Genomic DNA, 18,137 nt, shown 5'->3' with positions numbered 1-18,137 from the left:
AGATCAGCCATGATCTTGTTGAATGGCGGAGCAGGCTCGAGGGGCTAGATGGCCTATTCCTGTTTCTAATTCTTATGTTCTTATGTTCAAAGGTTAAAACCCATTCGATCCAGGGTAAATTAGCAAGTTGGATGCAAAATTGGCTTAGAGGAAGGAAGCAAAGGGTAATGGTTGATGAATGTTTTTGTGACTGGAAGCGTGTTCCAGTGGGGTTTCGCAGGGCTCAGTACTAGGTCCCTTGCTTTTTGTGATATACGTCAATGATCTAGATTTGAATATAGGGAATATGATTAAGAAGTTTGCAGATGACAATAAAATTGGCTGTTTTGTTAATAATGAAGAGGAAAGTCATGGATTGCAGGAGGATATCAATCTACTGGTCAGGTGGGCAGAAGGTGGTCAAGGGCATACAAAGTGGCCAAAACTAGTGGGAATACAAAAGATTGTGAAGCTTTTAAAAGCCAGCAAAGAAAGACTAAAAAAATGATTAAGAACGGGAAGATAGACTATGAAAGTAAACTAGCACAAAATATAAAAACAGATAGTAAGAGTTTCTATAGATATATAAAAAGGAAAAGCGTGGCTAAAGTAAGTGTTGGTCCCTTAGAGGACGTGACCATGGAATTAGTAATGGGGAACATGGAGAAGGCAGAAACTCTGAACAAATATTTTGTGTCAGTGTTTAAAGTAGAGGACAATTACAATATCCCAACAGTGGATAGTCAAGGAGCAATAGTGGGGGAGGAACTTAACACAATCACTAAGGAGGTGGTACTCAGGAAGATAATGGGACGAGAGGCAGATAAATCCCCTGGACCTGATGGCTTAATTCTTTAGTGAAAAGTTAATTTAAAGCAATTGAAAATAATTACTGATAGTGATGGGGCCTATGTTTCTGTGCCATTACTCGTAACTGCTCACACACTGGTTTCTGAAAGGATCAATCGAAGAGGTGGCAGAGAAATGCATCGATAGAGATGGAGGAGACAGAGGAGGCGAGCGTACAGCCAACGAAGGTACAAAGAAATGCAATCTTACCTCAACTTGTCTGAAAACGGGTGTCTAAGGAGGCTGCGCTTCCGGAAGGAGGTCATCGATGAAATTTGCCAGATCATCAAGGGGGTTCTTCAGCCTACCAGCACCATCAGAATCGCACTGTCTGTTGAGGTGAAGGTTACTGCAGACCTAACCTTCTACGCATCGGGATTTTTTCAGGCTTCAGCTGGCGACATCTGTTATATCTCTCAGCATGCCACACACTGCCGTATTCAGCAGGTGACTGAAGCTCTTTACGCTCGCAGGATGGACTTTATAAGCTTCCCTATGACCAGGGAGGCAGAGACCGGGAGGGCTTTGGGTTTCTCCAGAATAGCAGACTTCCCCAAGGTACAGGGAGCAATAGACTGCATGCACATTGCCCTGAAAGCCCCTTAAAGAACGCGGAGGTGTTTTGTAACAGAAAGTGATTCCACTCCCTGAATGTGCAGCTTGTTGTCGACCACAAACAAATAATCATGAAAGTAAATGCTACATTTCCTGGCAACATCCATGATGCGCACATCCGACATGAGAGTGCTATTCCTGACCTGTTTCTCAATCAACCAGAAGGTCACGGTTGGATGCTGGGGGATAAGGGATATGGCCTTGCCAGTTGGCTGATGATCCTACTGCGTTATCCTGTCACTGAAGCAGAGAAACGTTACAATGAAAGCCACATAGCGACACGCAACATCGCGGAAAAGACAATTGGAGTCCTAAAGCAGCATTTCAGATGCCTCGACCATTCTGGTGGCAGCCTACAGTACCACCCTGACCAGGTCGCTGAGTTTATTGTGGTGTGTTGCATGCTGCATGACCTAGCTATAAGGAGAGGACAAGTAATGCCAGATCGGGCTGCAGGTCCACCTCCAGAAGAAGGGGAGATGGAAGAGCCAGCTGGCGAGGATGAAGAGGAGAAAGAGTTGGAAGAGGAGGCAGGCGAAGATCTAGGGGAGGGTAATCAGCCTGCCGATCTAGCACCGGTACCACCACCCCCCTCCCGAAGACTAGTACCCAGTAGCAGTTACACAGCTGCTAAGCTTTTGCGTCAGCAGCTCATTTATGAACGCTTTGCATGAAATTTAATTGTGGATATTCACATTTGCATTTACAGTTACATTTAATCAAAATTTTCATTTGCGGGGGTTTCATTTTTGCCTTGCCTGCACTGGCCTGGCATCTGCATTAATGTTTAGCTTAAGTAAAGTATGGCTATAATAAAAGACTGAACAAATAATGATGAACAACTGTAAATATATTATATGTTATATGTTATGCTTAATGTAACTAATGTAACTAAGAGAGAAGGCACAACAATTGTTGAATTCAATACATTTTTTTTATTAACACAATGAATTATTAAAAAAATTATTTAACAACATCCGCCCCTCCCCCAACCCACCCTTCCCCCCAACCCCAAACAACCATGAACAAAATACCAAACTTTTAAAAACACTAACAATTTAACAATGTAATTGAAAACACACCCCGCTCCCTACCTGTGGCCACGTTTCCCTCCAGGTCCTTTCCCACCCCGTGTTCTTACCCCTCCCACCCGTTTTGGTCTGCGCAGACCAATACGAACGTGGTGTGCAGCGTGGGACGGCAAGACTTCCTGCTGTGGTGGAGGTGACGGAGTGGATGCAGAAGCCTGAGGTTCCACTTCTGAGTCAGGAGAAACTGTGTCCTCCATACTCACTTGAGTGCGAGGGGTATCACTCCGAGCCGACACGACACCTTTGGTGTGCAGCGCCGTGTCCAGCCAGCAACGCATGCCCAAGGGCATTGGTTGCAGCAGTCAGTTCTTGGATCACCTCTAAGGTCTCCCATGCTATCTCCGTTTGTTGGAGAAGTTTGTGTTGAACTGGCTCCAGGTTGTGGAAACCTGGCTCCAGTTTGTGGAGAAAATCTCGAATCCCTGGATAAGGTCACGACAATGATATCAAGCACTCCGTCTGCCCGTCCGAGGCAGGTGATTGCTCACTTCGCTGACCCGACCTCCATGGGGTCGGCGTGTGCAAAATGTTGCGCCTTGGCGTCGCCAACTGTACACCGCTTGGCCCCGGTGCCTCATCCCTCTCAATTGAGATGACCACAGGATCACCCGCCACCCCCCGCACATTGACGGCTTCCTCATGTTGGAGCTCCAGCTCCTCCTCATCCGCCCAATCCAGCACCTGTTCCAGCTCCTCTACATACATTTCAGGAATAGGCTCATCAGGCTCATCATCCTCCGTAGCTGTTGATGTTCCTGGTGCTGACTGCACCAGTACCAGTGTGTCAGGGTCCTTAAAAACACACATGGTGACATTTTTACATATCTCATTACAGCATAACATTCAACATTACCAAGAGATGTTAAATACCAACTATCCCGGAAAGCTGTAACTGCTGCAATCCGTTATTTCATATGCTTCTTATGCATGCATGAACTGTCATGATATCCTTAGTACATCATAAGCACCTTACATGTATAGTATTTTGCATTTTATTTACAGGACTTAAGTTTTTAGTACTGTTTTTATACAGTGCGACAAATTACAAATTACTCACGAGACACATAGCTCGGTTCAGCCAGACCACGGGTGGTGACGGCACGGCTTTCACGGCCAACCAGCGTGAGTCCATGCTCCTCGATGGACGTCAAGGGCTGCAGCAGAGCAATGCCGCCCCCACCCCCCACCCCGTCTGCCTTTGCTCGGATTTATTGATCGACATCTTCTTCTGAATATGACAAAAGAGGATGGCATGGCAAAAGCTACTGGACTCATACGTATCAACACTTTAAATTGTTTAAAATGTTAAATGCTGCTGCTTCACGTAGCACGCCACACATTGTAGAATGACAAACAATTTCTGTCAAGGGTTGGTATTGAATAAAATAGAATGTCTAAGTTGCATTAAAGAATTCCATGAAATGCAGGATATTCATTGCTCTAATAAAAATTAGCATCATTGAAATCTAAAATCTAAAATAATATATATAAGCAGTAAAACATAAAATGCAACTTACTCTCGGTGAAGCCACCAAACTATTCCCATGTTTACGGCGCTGGTCCGATCCTCTACATTCATTAGACACTGAGCACACCACCGCAACGATCTCCACCCAGATTTTCCGATATACACGGGGTGGTGGCTTGCCGTGTACGCCGTGTCAAATCATCCCAGTGCGAGTGAACTACATTCACGAGGACCTTATTGGTCTCAATGCTGAAAGCCCTCGCACTTTTCCTTTCTGCATCTGCCATTTCCGACATATTCATTCATTATAATAAATAAAATTTAAACTTGAATTATTACTAACGGCAACAATGAACAATAAAAAGCAAACAAAGAACAATCCACAAGAAAATCAAACAAAAATATCATAAACTCTAGAAAACTGTAAATTCTATTTATTTTTAAACTCCTGCACTTCTGTCTACACACTACTCTCTCTCTCTCTCCGACCACTCCCTCAGCCTTCTGCGTTCTGAGCATGTGTGATGACCTCTGACCTCCCAAAAGGTGTTAAAAAAAACAACCAAAAAAAATAAATCACACATGCGCACAAGGCTTTTTTTTTACTTCCGTTTAGTTCGGCGATTCCACATTCCACATTCGCCCATTCCACATCGCCGGGATAAAGCCCAGTGGAAAATCGCAAAAACAAAAAAAATGGGCTTGTACCAGCAATCAGCAAGGCTGAGACGTCCCACATCGCTGGAACAAGGCCCATTTTTTTCAGCCTTAGCCACCAAGTGGAAAGTCTAGCCATAGAAACATAGAAAATAGGTGCAGGAAAAGGCCATTCAACCCTTCGAGCCTGCACCACTATTCAATATGATCATGGTTGATCATGCAACTTCAGTACCCCATTCCTGCTTTCTCTCCATACATCTTGATCCCTTTAGTCGCAAGCGCCACATCTAACTCCCTTTTGAATATATCTAACGAACGGGCGTCAACAACTTTCTGTGGTCGAGAATTCACATTCTCTGAGTGAAAAAGTTTCTCCTCATCTCAGTCCTAAATGGCTTATCCCTTATCCTTAGACTGTGACCCCTGGTTCTGGACTTCCCCAACATCAGGAACATTCTTCCTGCTTCTAAACTGTCTATTCCGTCAGAATTTGATATGTTTCTATGAGATCTCCTCTCATTCTTATAAATTCCAGTGAATATAAGCTGAGTCAATCCAGTCTTTCTTCAGATATCAGTCCTGCCATCGCAGCAATCAGTCTGGTGAACCTTCGCTGCACTCCCTCAATAGCAAGAATGTCCTTCCTCAGATTAGGAGACCAAAACTGTACACAATATTCAAGGTGTGGCCTCACCAAGGCCATGTACAACTTCAGTAAGACCTCCATGCATGGGAACATAAAAACTGACTGCAAAAGCTTCTATAGATATGTGAAGAGATATAGTGAAGACAAATGTAGGTCCCTTGCAGTCTGAATCAGGTAAACTTATAATGGGGAACAAAGAAATGGCAGACCAGTTGAACAACTACTTTTGTTTGTCTTCACGAAGGAAGACACAAATAACCCTCCGGAAATACTAGGGGACCAAGGGTCTAGTGAGAAGGAGGAACTGAAGGAAATCCTTATTAGTCAGGAAATTGTGTTAGGGAAATTAATGGGATTGAAGGCGGATAAATCCCCAGGGCCTGAGAGTCTGCATCCCAGAGTACTTAAGGAAGTGGCCCTAGAAATAGTGGATGCATTGGTGATCATTTTCCAACATTCTATTGACTCTGGATCAGTTCGTATAGACTGGAGGGAAGCTAATGTAACACCACTTTTTAAAAAAGGAAGGAGAAAGAAAACGGGCAATTATAGACTGGTTAGCCTGACATCAGTAGTGGGGAAAATGTTGGAATCAATTTTTAAAGATCAAATAGCAGCGCATTTGGAAAGCAGTGGCAAGATCGGTCCAAGTCAGCACGGATTTATGAAAGGGAAATCATGCTTGACAAATCTTCGAGAATTTTTTGAGGATGTAACTAGTAGAGTGTACAAGGGAGAACCAATGGATGTGGTGCATTTGGACTTTCAAAAGGCTTTTGACAAGGTTCCACACAGGAGATTAGTGTGCAAAATTAAAGCACATGGTATTGGGTGTACTTTATTGACGTGGATAGAGAACTGCTTGTCAGACAGGAAGTAAAGAGTAGGAATAAACGGGTCCTTTTCAGAAATCAGGCAGTGACGAGTCGGGTACTGCAAGGTTCAGTGCTGGGACCCCAGCTATTTACAATATACATTAATGATTTAGATGAAGGAATGGTTTGTTGGCATTCATAGCTAGGGGATTTGAGTATAGGAGCATGGAGGTCTAACTGCAATTGTACACGACCTTGGTGAGGCCTCACCTGGAATATTGCGTACAGTTTTGATCTCCTAATCTGAGGGAGTGCAGCGAATGTTCACCAGACAGATTCGTGGGATGGCAGGACTGACAAATGAGGAGTGACTGGATCGACTGGGCCTGTATTCACTGGAGTTTAGAAGAATGAGAGAGGATCTCATAGAAACATATAAAATTCTGACAGGACAGGACAGGTTAGATGCAGGAAGAATGTTCCCGATGTTGAGGAAGTCCAGAACCAGGAGACACAGTCTAAGGATAAGGGGTAAGCCATTTAGGACTGAGATGAGGAGAAACTTCTTCACTCAGAGAGTTGTTAACCTATTGAATTCTCTACCACAGAGAGTTGTTGATGCCAGTTCTTTGGATATATTCAAGAGGGAGTTAGATATGGCCCTTATGGCTAAAGGGATCAAAGGGTATGGAGAGAAAGCAGGAAAGGGGTACTGAGGTGAATGATCAGCCATGATCATATTGAATGGTGGTGCGGGCTCAAAGGGCCGAATGGCCTACTCCTGCACCTATTTTCTATGTTTCTATGTTTCTATCCTCTCGTTATGAAGGCCAACATGCCATTTGCCTTCTTCGCCGCCTGCTGTACCTGCATGCCAGCTTTCAATGACTGATGAACCATGACACCCAGGTCTCGTTGCACCTCCCCTTTTCCTAATCTGTCACCATTCAGATAATATTCTGCCTTCCTGTTTTTGCTACCAAGTGGATAACCTCACAATAATCTACATTATACTGCATCTGCCATGCATTTGCCTACTCACCTAACCTGTCCAAGTCACCGTGCAGCCTCTTAGCATCCTCGTCACCGTATTGCTACCAGTTTGGTTAGCCCGATATATATGTAGATTAAAGTCACCCATGATAACTGCTGTATCTTTATTGCACGCTTCCATAGTTTCCTGTTTGTTGCCATCCCCAACCTCACTTCTACTGTTTGGTAGTTTGTACACAACTCCCACTAGCGTTTTCTGCTGTTTTGTGTTCCGCAGCTCTACCCATACAGATTCCACATCATCCAAGCTAATGTCCTTCCTTACTATTGCACTGCACACATCGTAGTCAGGGACACTTCCAGTGTGGGAAGTATATCCAGCTGCAGCTCCTGTCAGACCGCATTGCAGCACTGGAGCTGCACATGGATTCACTGAAGCATTAGCAATGCTGAGGATGTCGTGAATAGCACATTTAGTGAGTTGGTCACACTGCAGGTAAAGGTTACAAAGGCAGATAGGGGATCGGTGATCATGCGGCAGAGCAGGAGTAGGAAGGTAGGGACACTGGAAGTTTCCCTGATTTTCCACATAGCACAGGAGGAGCCTGACATGGGTCTGGGCTCTCCTGCCATGACTTAACCCTTAAATTAACTTAATTTGGCAATAATGCCAAAGGTTTCTTACTGATAAGAAAAAGAAAAAAAGGTAAAGTAAAAAGAAAAACAACTCACCAATCAACCAGCCAATCAATTACTCTCGTGGCTGTGACATCACACTTCAATTAATTTTTACTTCTTTCTTTTACTTTTGTCCCCACTTCCCTCACAGGTCCGCCCACTCCCACTGCTGTTCCCAACTAGCTCGGTCTAGGTCTTGAGCCTCGGGCTTTATTGAAGCGCTTCGCTGCCACCGCTTCTCTCACAGGTCCGCCCGCTACAGGGAATCGAATAAGGCCAGGGTTATCTCCTGGACTAGTTTCAATCGCCTGGATCGGAGAGGAATTTTCCCAGATTTTTTTCACAAATTGGCCTGGGTTTTTATTTGTTTTTTGCCTCTCCCAGGAGATCGCATAGCTCTGGCTGGGGTGGAGTGTAGAAGGTTGCGGTGCAAGGGATGTCACAGTTGTGTGGGGTGGACTGGTTGGGCCGGATGCTCTTTAGCTTTCCGTCCTTGTTCATTGTTTATAGGTTTATATGTAACCTTCAGGGCTGCTGACCGAGGGCCATGTGGCTCTTTGTCGGCTGGCGCGGACACGATGGGCCGAAATGGCCACCTTCTGCGCTGTAGAATTCTATGTTTCTATGTTTCTAGTGCAGGAAAGTGGAGTTGAGGTAGAAATTCAGCCATCATCTATTGAATGGTGGAGCAGGCTCAAAGGGCCGAATATCCTACTCTTGCACCTAATTCTTATGTTCTTATGTTCTAACCTGTAAGTAGTTCACGATTCCTTTAAATAGCGCTGGTGGGGTGTGCTATTTTACGTCATGTTCAGCTGTTCGAGGTAAAGATGTGGAATTAGAAAATAGTAACACTAGTGTCAAATCAGCATTGCAAACAGATTCGCCTTACCATCTCATTACTCTGCATGCAGCCAGCAGTCATTCGGTGCACATGCAAACCCCTTTATTCAAGATGATGTCCTGCCCACTTCCGGTCGGAAATGTGTGCGTGCATCTCGGACCCCACTTTCGAGCGTTAGGTAGCTGCCTAGTGCCTACAAAACGGGCACTACAGAGTGCATTTTAATCCCCAGTGATCTTTTCAGGCAAGTAAAAGAAGCTGCAGGAGAGTGTGATGATCATGTAACATTTTAATCCCTCAGTGGTCATGTTGCCAAACCAAGAGCGCTCAAGAAGGAAGGCTGAAGCATGAGTTCCTAAAGGTAAAGAAAGAAAGAAAGAATTGGATTTATATGGAGCCTTTCATAACCACTGGACATCCCATAGTGCTTTATAGCCAATGAAGTACTTCTGAAGTGTAGTCACTGTTGTAAAGTATGAAATGCGGCAGCCAATTTGTGCACAGCAAGCTCTCAGAAACAGCAATGTGATAATGACCAGATAATCTACTTTTGTTATGTTGATTGAGGGATATAAATTGGCCAGGACACCGGGGATAACTCCCTTGCTCTTCTTTGCAATAGTGCTACGGGATTTTTTACATCCACCTGAGAGAGCAGACAGGGTCTCAGTTTAACGTCTCATCCAAAAAACGGCACCTCCAACAGTGCAGCAATCCCTCAGCACTGCACTGGATTGTCAGCCTAGTTTTTTTTTGTGCCCTTGAGTGGGACTTGAACCCACAACCCTCTGACTCAGAGATGAGTGTGCTACCCACTTTTATATTAATATTAATATTTATTGAACATTAACAACATTTACAACATTGTGATCATTCCATTGTGTCATACAAATCCTTTTCGCCCCTCTGGACAGCCGTTCCTCCAACACATATTAACATCAAAACCTGAAGTTTAACTTGTCTCCTGTAACATATAATAATCGATTGTACTTTACAAATTGATCATAAAATACTAACTTTAAATTCTTTTCTGAATAAAACATCCACAGAGACTTATAATGATCTTTTAGTTTATATTTAAAATACTCCTTTAGGTTTATTCTCCTCCACTTAAAAAACAGAGCATTCCTTCTTTGGCTAATCACAAATCTCGCCAAACAGAACATTAAATTAATTGCTGCTACGCTGGACTTGGGCAGACTCTCTTTCAATCCCCATCTCAAAATTGAATCCCACGGGATTCCCATTCTTGCTCTTCGGTCCTCACCCAGCAAGAAAACCTCACACAACTGTCGAACATAGTATTTAAATCCTTTAACTGCGGATATAACACCAGCAAATGGGACGGAGTCTCATCCTGCGTCACACACACTGGGCAAATTGCCACTTCTACTCGCCCAATCTTACATGAGACTATCATGGTAAAATACTGGTTAGAGCCAATTTGAAATCCAGTTCAATCCACTCTGGACATTTAAAATTCACCCACAATCCATTCCAAATCCTGTTACATAAGAACATAAGAAGAAATAGGAGCAGGAGTAGGCCATTTGATCCCTCGAGCCTGCTCCGCCATTTAATATGATTATGGCTGATCTGATCATGGACTTAGGTCCACTTCCCTGCTCGCTCCCCATAACTCCTTATTCCCTTATCAGTTAAGAAACTGTCTATCTCTGTCTTAAATTTATTCAATGACCCAGCTTCCATAGCTCTCTGAGGCAGTGAATTCCACAGATTTACAACCTTCTGAGAAAATAAATTCCTCCTCATCTGAGTTTTAAACGGGCGGCCACTTATTCGAAGATTATGCCCCCTAGTTCTAGTCTCCCCTATCAGTGGAAACATCCTCTCTGCATCCACCCTCACAATCTCATACATTTCGATAAGATCACCTCTCATTCTTCTTGTTGTGTTCAGAATAACTCCACAAGACTGTATTGTAAGCTCAAACTGTTGTGACCTTGGTCTCTTTATTCAGACTCCAGAGTGAGGAAGCAGCATGGTAGATTACCTTTTATACCGGCTTGCCCATGGTGCACAAGTGCCCTTAGGTCCCCGCAGGTATGCCCCCTGGTGGCAAATCTTACATTTTGGTGAGGTTTACATACATACATAACATCACTCCCCACCAATGTCTTATGTACAAGTTATTCACAAGTTGAGGCAATCTGGCGTCCTGCGTTCCCGGGTCGATTGCCTGGGTTGAAGTCTTGGCATGGGTGAGTTGGTCGGATCATTGCTGCACGGTCACGCGGCTGGTCTGATCGGACTGATGGGCATGGTGGCTTCATCCTCATGGTTGACAGCGAGGTTGATTGTATTAGTGGGTCGCTGGGGGTCAGTGATTCCTGGTTTTCTGTAGTTCACAGTTTGGGTGGTCCAAATGCTTTCTGTCTTTGCCCAGTACATGGTTTCACAACAAACACTCCATTTTCATCACAAACACTCCATTCCCCTCTTTGGCTAATACAGTGCTATCAGCCCATCTGGGGCCATGAACATGGTCTACATCATTTATTCTGATGTTGCGTGGAGGAGCCATGCGATCATGGTACATTCTCTGCTGATAGCATATGGAAGGCTCGGTTCTGAGTGATTCTGTCCATTGACTGCGTAGCACCCGGGATAGCCGAGTCTGTAGGGAGTCTGCTGTGACACGTGTGGTGCTTGGCTTTATGATTTGGTCTGCCCACTCCCGACTATTGTCGCTGACCCTTAGGTCAGGCAAGCCAAGGATGGCCAATATGGCCTTGAGACTTTCAGTAGTGGCGAGAGGCCGCGTGGTCCCCGTTGATCCTGGGCCATGGTATGGAGGACCCAGACCATCGACTATGTGTCGCCTCCCTGCGTTTCTTTGCAACGTTGCAGGGTTGCCCCATAGGGGACAATCTGATGGGATGAGCATTTTGTCTTTGCAACGGATAAGCTGCAACATCCCGACTAGTGGTTCGCCGTTAGCAGGCGGTAACGTGGGATCCTGGCTGGTCCAGGTCCTAAACTGGGGAGCCGCTACGTGGCTAGCACTTTCTAGCACTTCCATAACAACGAGCAGGTCTGTGGGCTGCGTCGTTTCCACCCCGGTGGTGGGCAAAGGTAGCCAACTGAGGGCATTAGCACCGTTCTCAGTGCCTGGCCCATGGCAGATCATGTTACAGTGCACAGACAGTGTTTGACATATTCAAAACAAAGCATTGATAATGGTGCATCTGCTCTCCCAAAACTGTGGGATGGGCAGCTTGTCTAACTCGAGCAAATATTGGGACACTCTTTGGTACATCTCTTTAGTCCTGTGAACGCAGGCTACTGCTTTGGTTCACTTATTGGATACGTGTACAACCGTTTGGGGCTCGCCCGCTACTTTGTTTTGCTGTACAACACGCCCGACCCCATGTGATAACACATCTCTTGCTATAAGTACTTTGTCAGATACATGTCCGACTGGTTGGTGTTCGCCCGCTACTTAGGCTTGTTGTAAGGTACCCCCGACCCCATATGACAATACATCATTGGCCGCGAAAGAGCGTTCACATGGGTTACACAGTGCAAACAACTTATTGGAAAGTAAGGGTTTTCCAGGCATTCTCAGCGGCCGCCACTTTACCTTTGCCCCAAGCCCAGTCATCTTCCTTGCTGGGCAGCACATGCTTCTGTTTCGTTACGGCAACATCCCGTGGTATGGACCCTCTCTCGTCCCATGGTCTGGATGCTCTTTCGTTCCATGGTCTGGACGCAATCTTGTCCGTGTCCGTGATGCCGACTACCGCGATCTTCCTCCCCAGGGATTTTGCCTCAGGCGTCGGGACGACGCATTTGGATCATTTCGGCTGGAGTCCCACTCTGCATGGTCGACCTGGAGCCTCTTCCATCGTCGCGAAGAGGTCATCGGCTTTGGGTGGTGGGTACCGCGCCTGTACCGCTGCTCAGTTGATCTTTATCTCCTCGTGGTCGTGATGAGTGGCCTGGGCCTCGGGGATCTGCAAATGGATCTGCACTTTGATGCCTGGTTTAGCTGAAGGTGGGGACTTACTCAGCCTTTGAGCAAGGGAGACGTCGTTTATCAGAGAAGGTACACCGAGTTCTTCACAGTTCCAACGAATCTTCCACATCCACCTCCTACCAAGCAGCTTTGGCCATCACCTGGAACAATCCACAGTGGTAAATCGTGCACTGCTCCCTCATGGGATACACTTATGTCTGCACTACTAATAACTGGTATCAGTTCCTGGTGTAGATGCGCAGCTTTGCCTGAATCGGGATCAGCTTGGGTTGTTGTGCTCTGTCGCCATACAGCCTCTCGAATACCTTCTGGCTGATTATTGATTGACTCGCCCCCGTGACGAATTCTATGGAGACTGGAGTGCCTTTGAGTTTAACTTTTAACATTATCGGAAGGCTTTTGGTGGTGAAGGTATGTATCCCTTATACTTCCTCTTCATCCTCAGGTTGAGTTGCCTCTCCTGCTCGTTCAGCGTGATCCTCATTGGATCGGTCGTCCTCTCCTGACTCTGCCATGTGGTGAGTCACAGGTCGCTTGCACATTCGCTGGAGGTGCCCCATTTTTCCACAACCCTTGCACACATAGTGCTTGAATCGACATTGATGGGCTCTATAGCTGCCCCTGCAGCGCCAACATGGTGTTAATGGATATGCATTCACGCCCCACGGCGAACTCTGGGTCACCCTAGGTCTGGCCTCTGCAATCGTGTAGGCCCTGCCATGTGCAGTTCTGCCTGCTGAAAACATTATTTTATGCACAGTACTTGCCGGTGAGCTTCGATTCTGTGAAGATATCTGTTTCGTGTTGTCGCTCGTGGATATGAAAGCCTGGGCTATCGTGATGGCCTTGCTCAGATCTAGGAATTCGGCAGACAGCAGTTTGCAAAGAATGACCTCGTGGCCGATTCCAAGCACGAAAAAGACCCGCAACATTTCTCCCAAAGATCTGGCAAATTCACACTGTCCCGCAAGGTGTCTTAGGTCGGCGACAAAGCTCGCCACGTACTGACCCTCAGAGCGATGATGCGTGTAAAAGCGATACCTGGCCATGAAGATGCTCTCCTTTGGCTTGAAGTGTTCCCGAACCAGCGTGCATCGCTCTGTGTAAGTCTTGTCCATTGGTTTGACTGGTGCCAGCAGATTTTTGAGGAGGCCATATATCGAAGACCCACATACGGTGAGGAGAATCGTCTTGTGCTTGACCGCTGTCTCTGCCTTGCCCAGTTCATTAGCCATGAAATACTGGTCGAGACGCTCAATGAAGGCTTCCCAATCATCACCCTCTTCAAATCTCTCAAGAATACCAATGGCAGCCATTAGTGCATGAAAGTTCGTAATTCGTTACTCGTCGCCAATTGTTATGTTCAAAATAACTACACAAGACTGTATTGTAAGCTCAAACTGTTGTAACCTTGGTATCTTTAATGTGACTCCAGAGTGAGGAAGCAGCATGGTAGATTACCTTTTATATCTGCTTGCCCAGGGTGCACAGGTGTGCCCCCTGGTGGCAAGTCTTACATATTGGTGAGATTTATATACATACGTAACACTTCTGAATTCTAATAAAAATAGTCCCAACTTACTCAACCTATCTTCATAAATCAATCCCCTCATCTCCGGAATCAACCTAGTGAAACTTCTCTGGACTGTCTCCAAAGCAAGTATATCCTTTTTTAAATATAGAAACCAAAACTATTCACAGTATTCCAGGTGTGGCCTCACCAATACCTTGTATAACTAAAGCAAGACTTCCCTCCTTTTATACCCAATCCCCTTTGCAATATGCCAAGATTCTATTGGCCTTCCTGATCACTTGTTGAAGTCCAACTGTGGGTATATATTCTGCCAAAACTCCTGACCAGCAGGTGTATTAAATCTCCATTCTTTAAATATTCCCATAGAAATCTCGAGTATGACAGTTGCCAACTTGGACCAAATCCTCCACTTTCTCCAGCAGAAAACTTGGAAAAGCTTGCTGCATTATACCTCCTTTGGAGATTTGCGTATTTATTTCTCCCATCCAATCCTGTGGCATTGCCCTCGCAATCTTCTCATACATGGTATTAATTGCTTTTTCCTCTACCTCCTGATCCTCCTCCCAAACCATGGTATAGACTTTTTTTGCATCGTTACTGCCCACTTAACGTCCATTTTAACACTGAGATGAGTTATAACACCCATATATCGCCCATTTAGCAACAAAATGGAAATTAATGCCCATGTATTGCTAACTTATCGCCCAGCATTACTTTCGGCATGTAGTTAACGGCAAGAATTAATAATACCGCCCAGCCACGTTTTTTTGCCGTAAAGATCAGAATGGGCGAAACTAACGCCCATAATATCGGCGAGCGTTACTTTCGGCACCTCGGCCACATATCGCTGAAATATCGCTTGCTGAAAAAAACGCTGAGAAAAAGTTGCTCTCACCTAAACTAAACCCAGCGGTATGGATGCCATTTTGTAAATCGGAGGTCGGTTCATATAAAAGGCTGCTTCAAGTTCTGGGGAGTTTTGATGTACTGTGGAGCTCTTTGAAGGTGATTTCAACATCTGAACAAACACCTTATCATACTATGGATGATTTGAATTATTTTACGTGTTTTAGTCGGTAAAGTTATTGTTTGTGAACAATATGTATAATATTGATTGTTATTGTAATGGGGCCTGTGGTGTCCCTGCACCTTACTACAAAATCACACGAGGCATGTACTGCAGACACAGTCACTACGTGACCTTAACCTTTATTCTCCAGACCTAGGAGTGCTGACCCTGGGTGGGACCTCACCTTTTATACCTGGAAACCCAAGTGAGGAGTGTCTCCCACAAGTTCACCCCCTGTGGCCTGCTGCGCGCGTCAGCCCAATTTTCGGTGTCTGGCCGGTGCAGTATGGTGTAGTCATACGCAGCCAATATGAGAGCCCATCGCTGTATGCGAGCAGACGCATTGGGTTGACAGCCTTGCTGTCAGACAACAGGGATGTTAATGGCTTGTGGTCCGTTTCTAGCTTGAACCATCTACCGAAAAGGTATTGGTGCATCTTTTTCACACCGTAAACACAAGCGGGTGCTTCCTTTTCGACCATGCCGTACCTACGCTCTGCCTGGGAGAGTGACCTGGAGGCATAAGCCACCAGTTGGAGTCGGCCATCATCATTACCCTGCTGCAACACACACCTAACCCCATAGGATGATGCAGCGCACGTTAAAACCAGTTTTTTACAGGGGTCATACAAAGTCAGCAGTTTGTTAGAACACAGCAGGTTCCTCGTCTTATTGAAAGTCCGTTATTGACAGTCCCCGCAAAGCCATTCACAATCTTTACACAGGAGCATGTGTAACGGCTCCAACAATATGCTTAAGTTCGGCAGAAAATTCCCGAAATAGTTCAAAAGTCCCAGGAATGATCGCAACTCCGACGTGTTGCCGGGCCTGGGTGCCCAGCGGATCGCATCCGTTTTAGATTCAGTGGGTCGGATCCCGTCTGCGGCAACCCTCCTGCCCAAAAACTCGACCTCTGGGGCTAAAAACACACACTTGGCCTTTTTCAGCCGCAAGCCAACCTGGTCCAGTCAGCGTATCACCTCCTCCAGGTTGTGGAGGCGTTCCTTGATGTCTCGATCCATTATAAGGATGCCATCTTGGAATACAATTGTTCCAGGAATGGATTTGAACAAGCTTTCCATGTTTTTCTGAAAGATAGCTGCCAACGAACGAATGCCAAATGGACACCTGTTGTAGATAAATAATCCCTTGTGTGTCGTGATGGTGGTCAGAAGCTTGGATTCTTCAGCCAGTTCCTGAGTCATGTAGGCCGAAGTGAGGTCCAACTTCATGAACAGCTTGCCACCTGCCAGTGTGGTGAAAAGGTCCTCCGCTCTCGGGAGTGGATATTGGTCTTGCAGTGACACTTGGTTGATGGTGGCTTTGTAGTCGCCACAAATCCTGACTGAGCCATCTACTTTAAGGACAGGAACGATGGGACTTGCTCAGTCGCAGGATTCAACGGCTGAAATTATGCCCTCTCTGAGCAGCCTGTCCAATTCACTTTCAATTTTCTCACGCATCACATACGGCACCGCTCTGGCTTTATGGTGCACTGGTCTGGCGTCTGGAACGATGCATATCACTACTTTGGTGTCCTTGAACGTTCCGACACCGGGTTGAAACAGTGACCCGAATTTTTGTAGGACCTGTGAGCATGAACTTCGCTAAACAGATGAAATGGCGTGCACATCCCCCCATTTCCAATTCATCTCGGCTAGCCAACTCCTCCCCAAGAGCGCGGGGCCATTTCCCGGGACGATCCAGAGTGGCAGCCGGTTCTGTGATCCATTAATTGTTACCACCAAGTTTGCACTGCCTAACACTGGGATGATCTCTTTGGTGTACGTCCGTAGCTGCGTGTCAATGCGTTCCAGTTTGGGCCTGCTAGCTCTGTGTGGCCATAGTCTCTCAAACTGTTGGGCACTCATAAATGACTGGCTAGCTCCCGTATCCAGCTCCATGCGCACCGTGATGCCATTCAATAAAACTTTAATCATCATGGGTGGTGTTTTAGTGTATGAGCTGTGGATGTCAGCCACATGAACCCGCTGAACTTCAGCATCCATGGTTATTCCCCAGGCATCATCCTGCATTGCAGACCCCTCGTCTGGTTCCGCTGTCTCGCAGATTAGCCTCGCTACAGCCTTTTTGCACATCCTGGCCAAGTGTCCATTGACGTTACATATCCTACAGGTATATTGTTGAAACCTGCAGCTTTTCGCAGTATGTCTACCCCCGCACCTCCAGTATGAGCTGAGATTGTTGTTAACAAAAGGACTGTTACCAGGCATTCCTCTCTGATTGCCCATTTGGTTGTTTCTAAGCACTCTGATGGTGGGTGTTAATGGTCCCATCGCGGGACACATTGTTCCTCGTGATGGCGTGAATTGCCGGTCCCCTTTCCATTGTCCCTGTTGCAGGCCCACCCTAGAATCTGTTGCTGCCTGGGTGGTTTCGAAATGCCCTTGCCTGCCTGCGAGGTCCCGAGCCGCGTTCACCATGTTAACTCCCTGGTCCATCGCCACGTTGGGACCAGGGCTGCGTGCGTAAATTAGCTTGGTCTCCTCTTCCCCTGCCATGAAGGTCTGAGCTATCAGCGCTGCCCCTTCTAAAGTCAAGTCCTTGGTCTCTATGAGCTTCCTGAAAATCCAGGCATGATTAATGCCCTCAATGAAGAAATCCCTTAACATCTCCTCCCTGCAGGCGTCTGTGAACTTACAGAGACTGGCCAAGCGCCTCAGGTCCGCAACGAAGTCCGAGATGTTTCACCCCTCCCAACGCCAGTGTGTGTAGAACCGGTGCCGGGCCATGTGTATGCTACTTGCTGGCTTGAGATGATCACTGATCAGCTGGCTGAGCTCTTCAAAGGACTTGTCCGCTGGCTTTTGGGGTGTGAGCAGGTCTTTCATCAGCGCATATATCTGTGGACCACAGCTGGTCAGTAGATGCACCC

Source organism: Pristiophorus japonicus, chromosome 1, assembly GCF_044704955.1.
Source record: "Pristiophorus japonicus isolate sPriJap1 chromosome 1, sPriJap1.hap1, whole genome shotgun sequence".
NCBI classification, from domain to species: domain Eukaryota; kingdom Metazoa; phylum Chordata; class Chondrichthyes; family Pristiophoridae; genus Pristiophorus; species Pristiophorus japonicus.
This window is presented reverse-complemented; position numbering follows the sequence as displayed.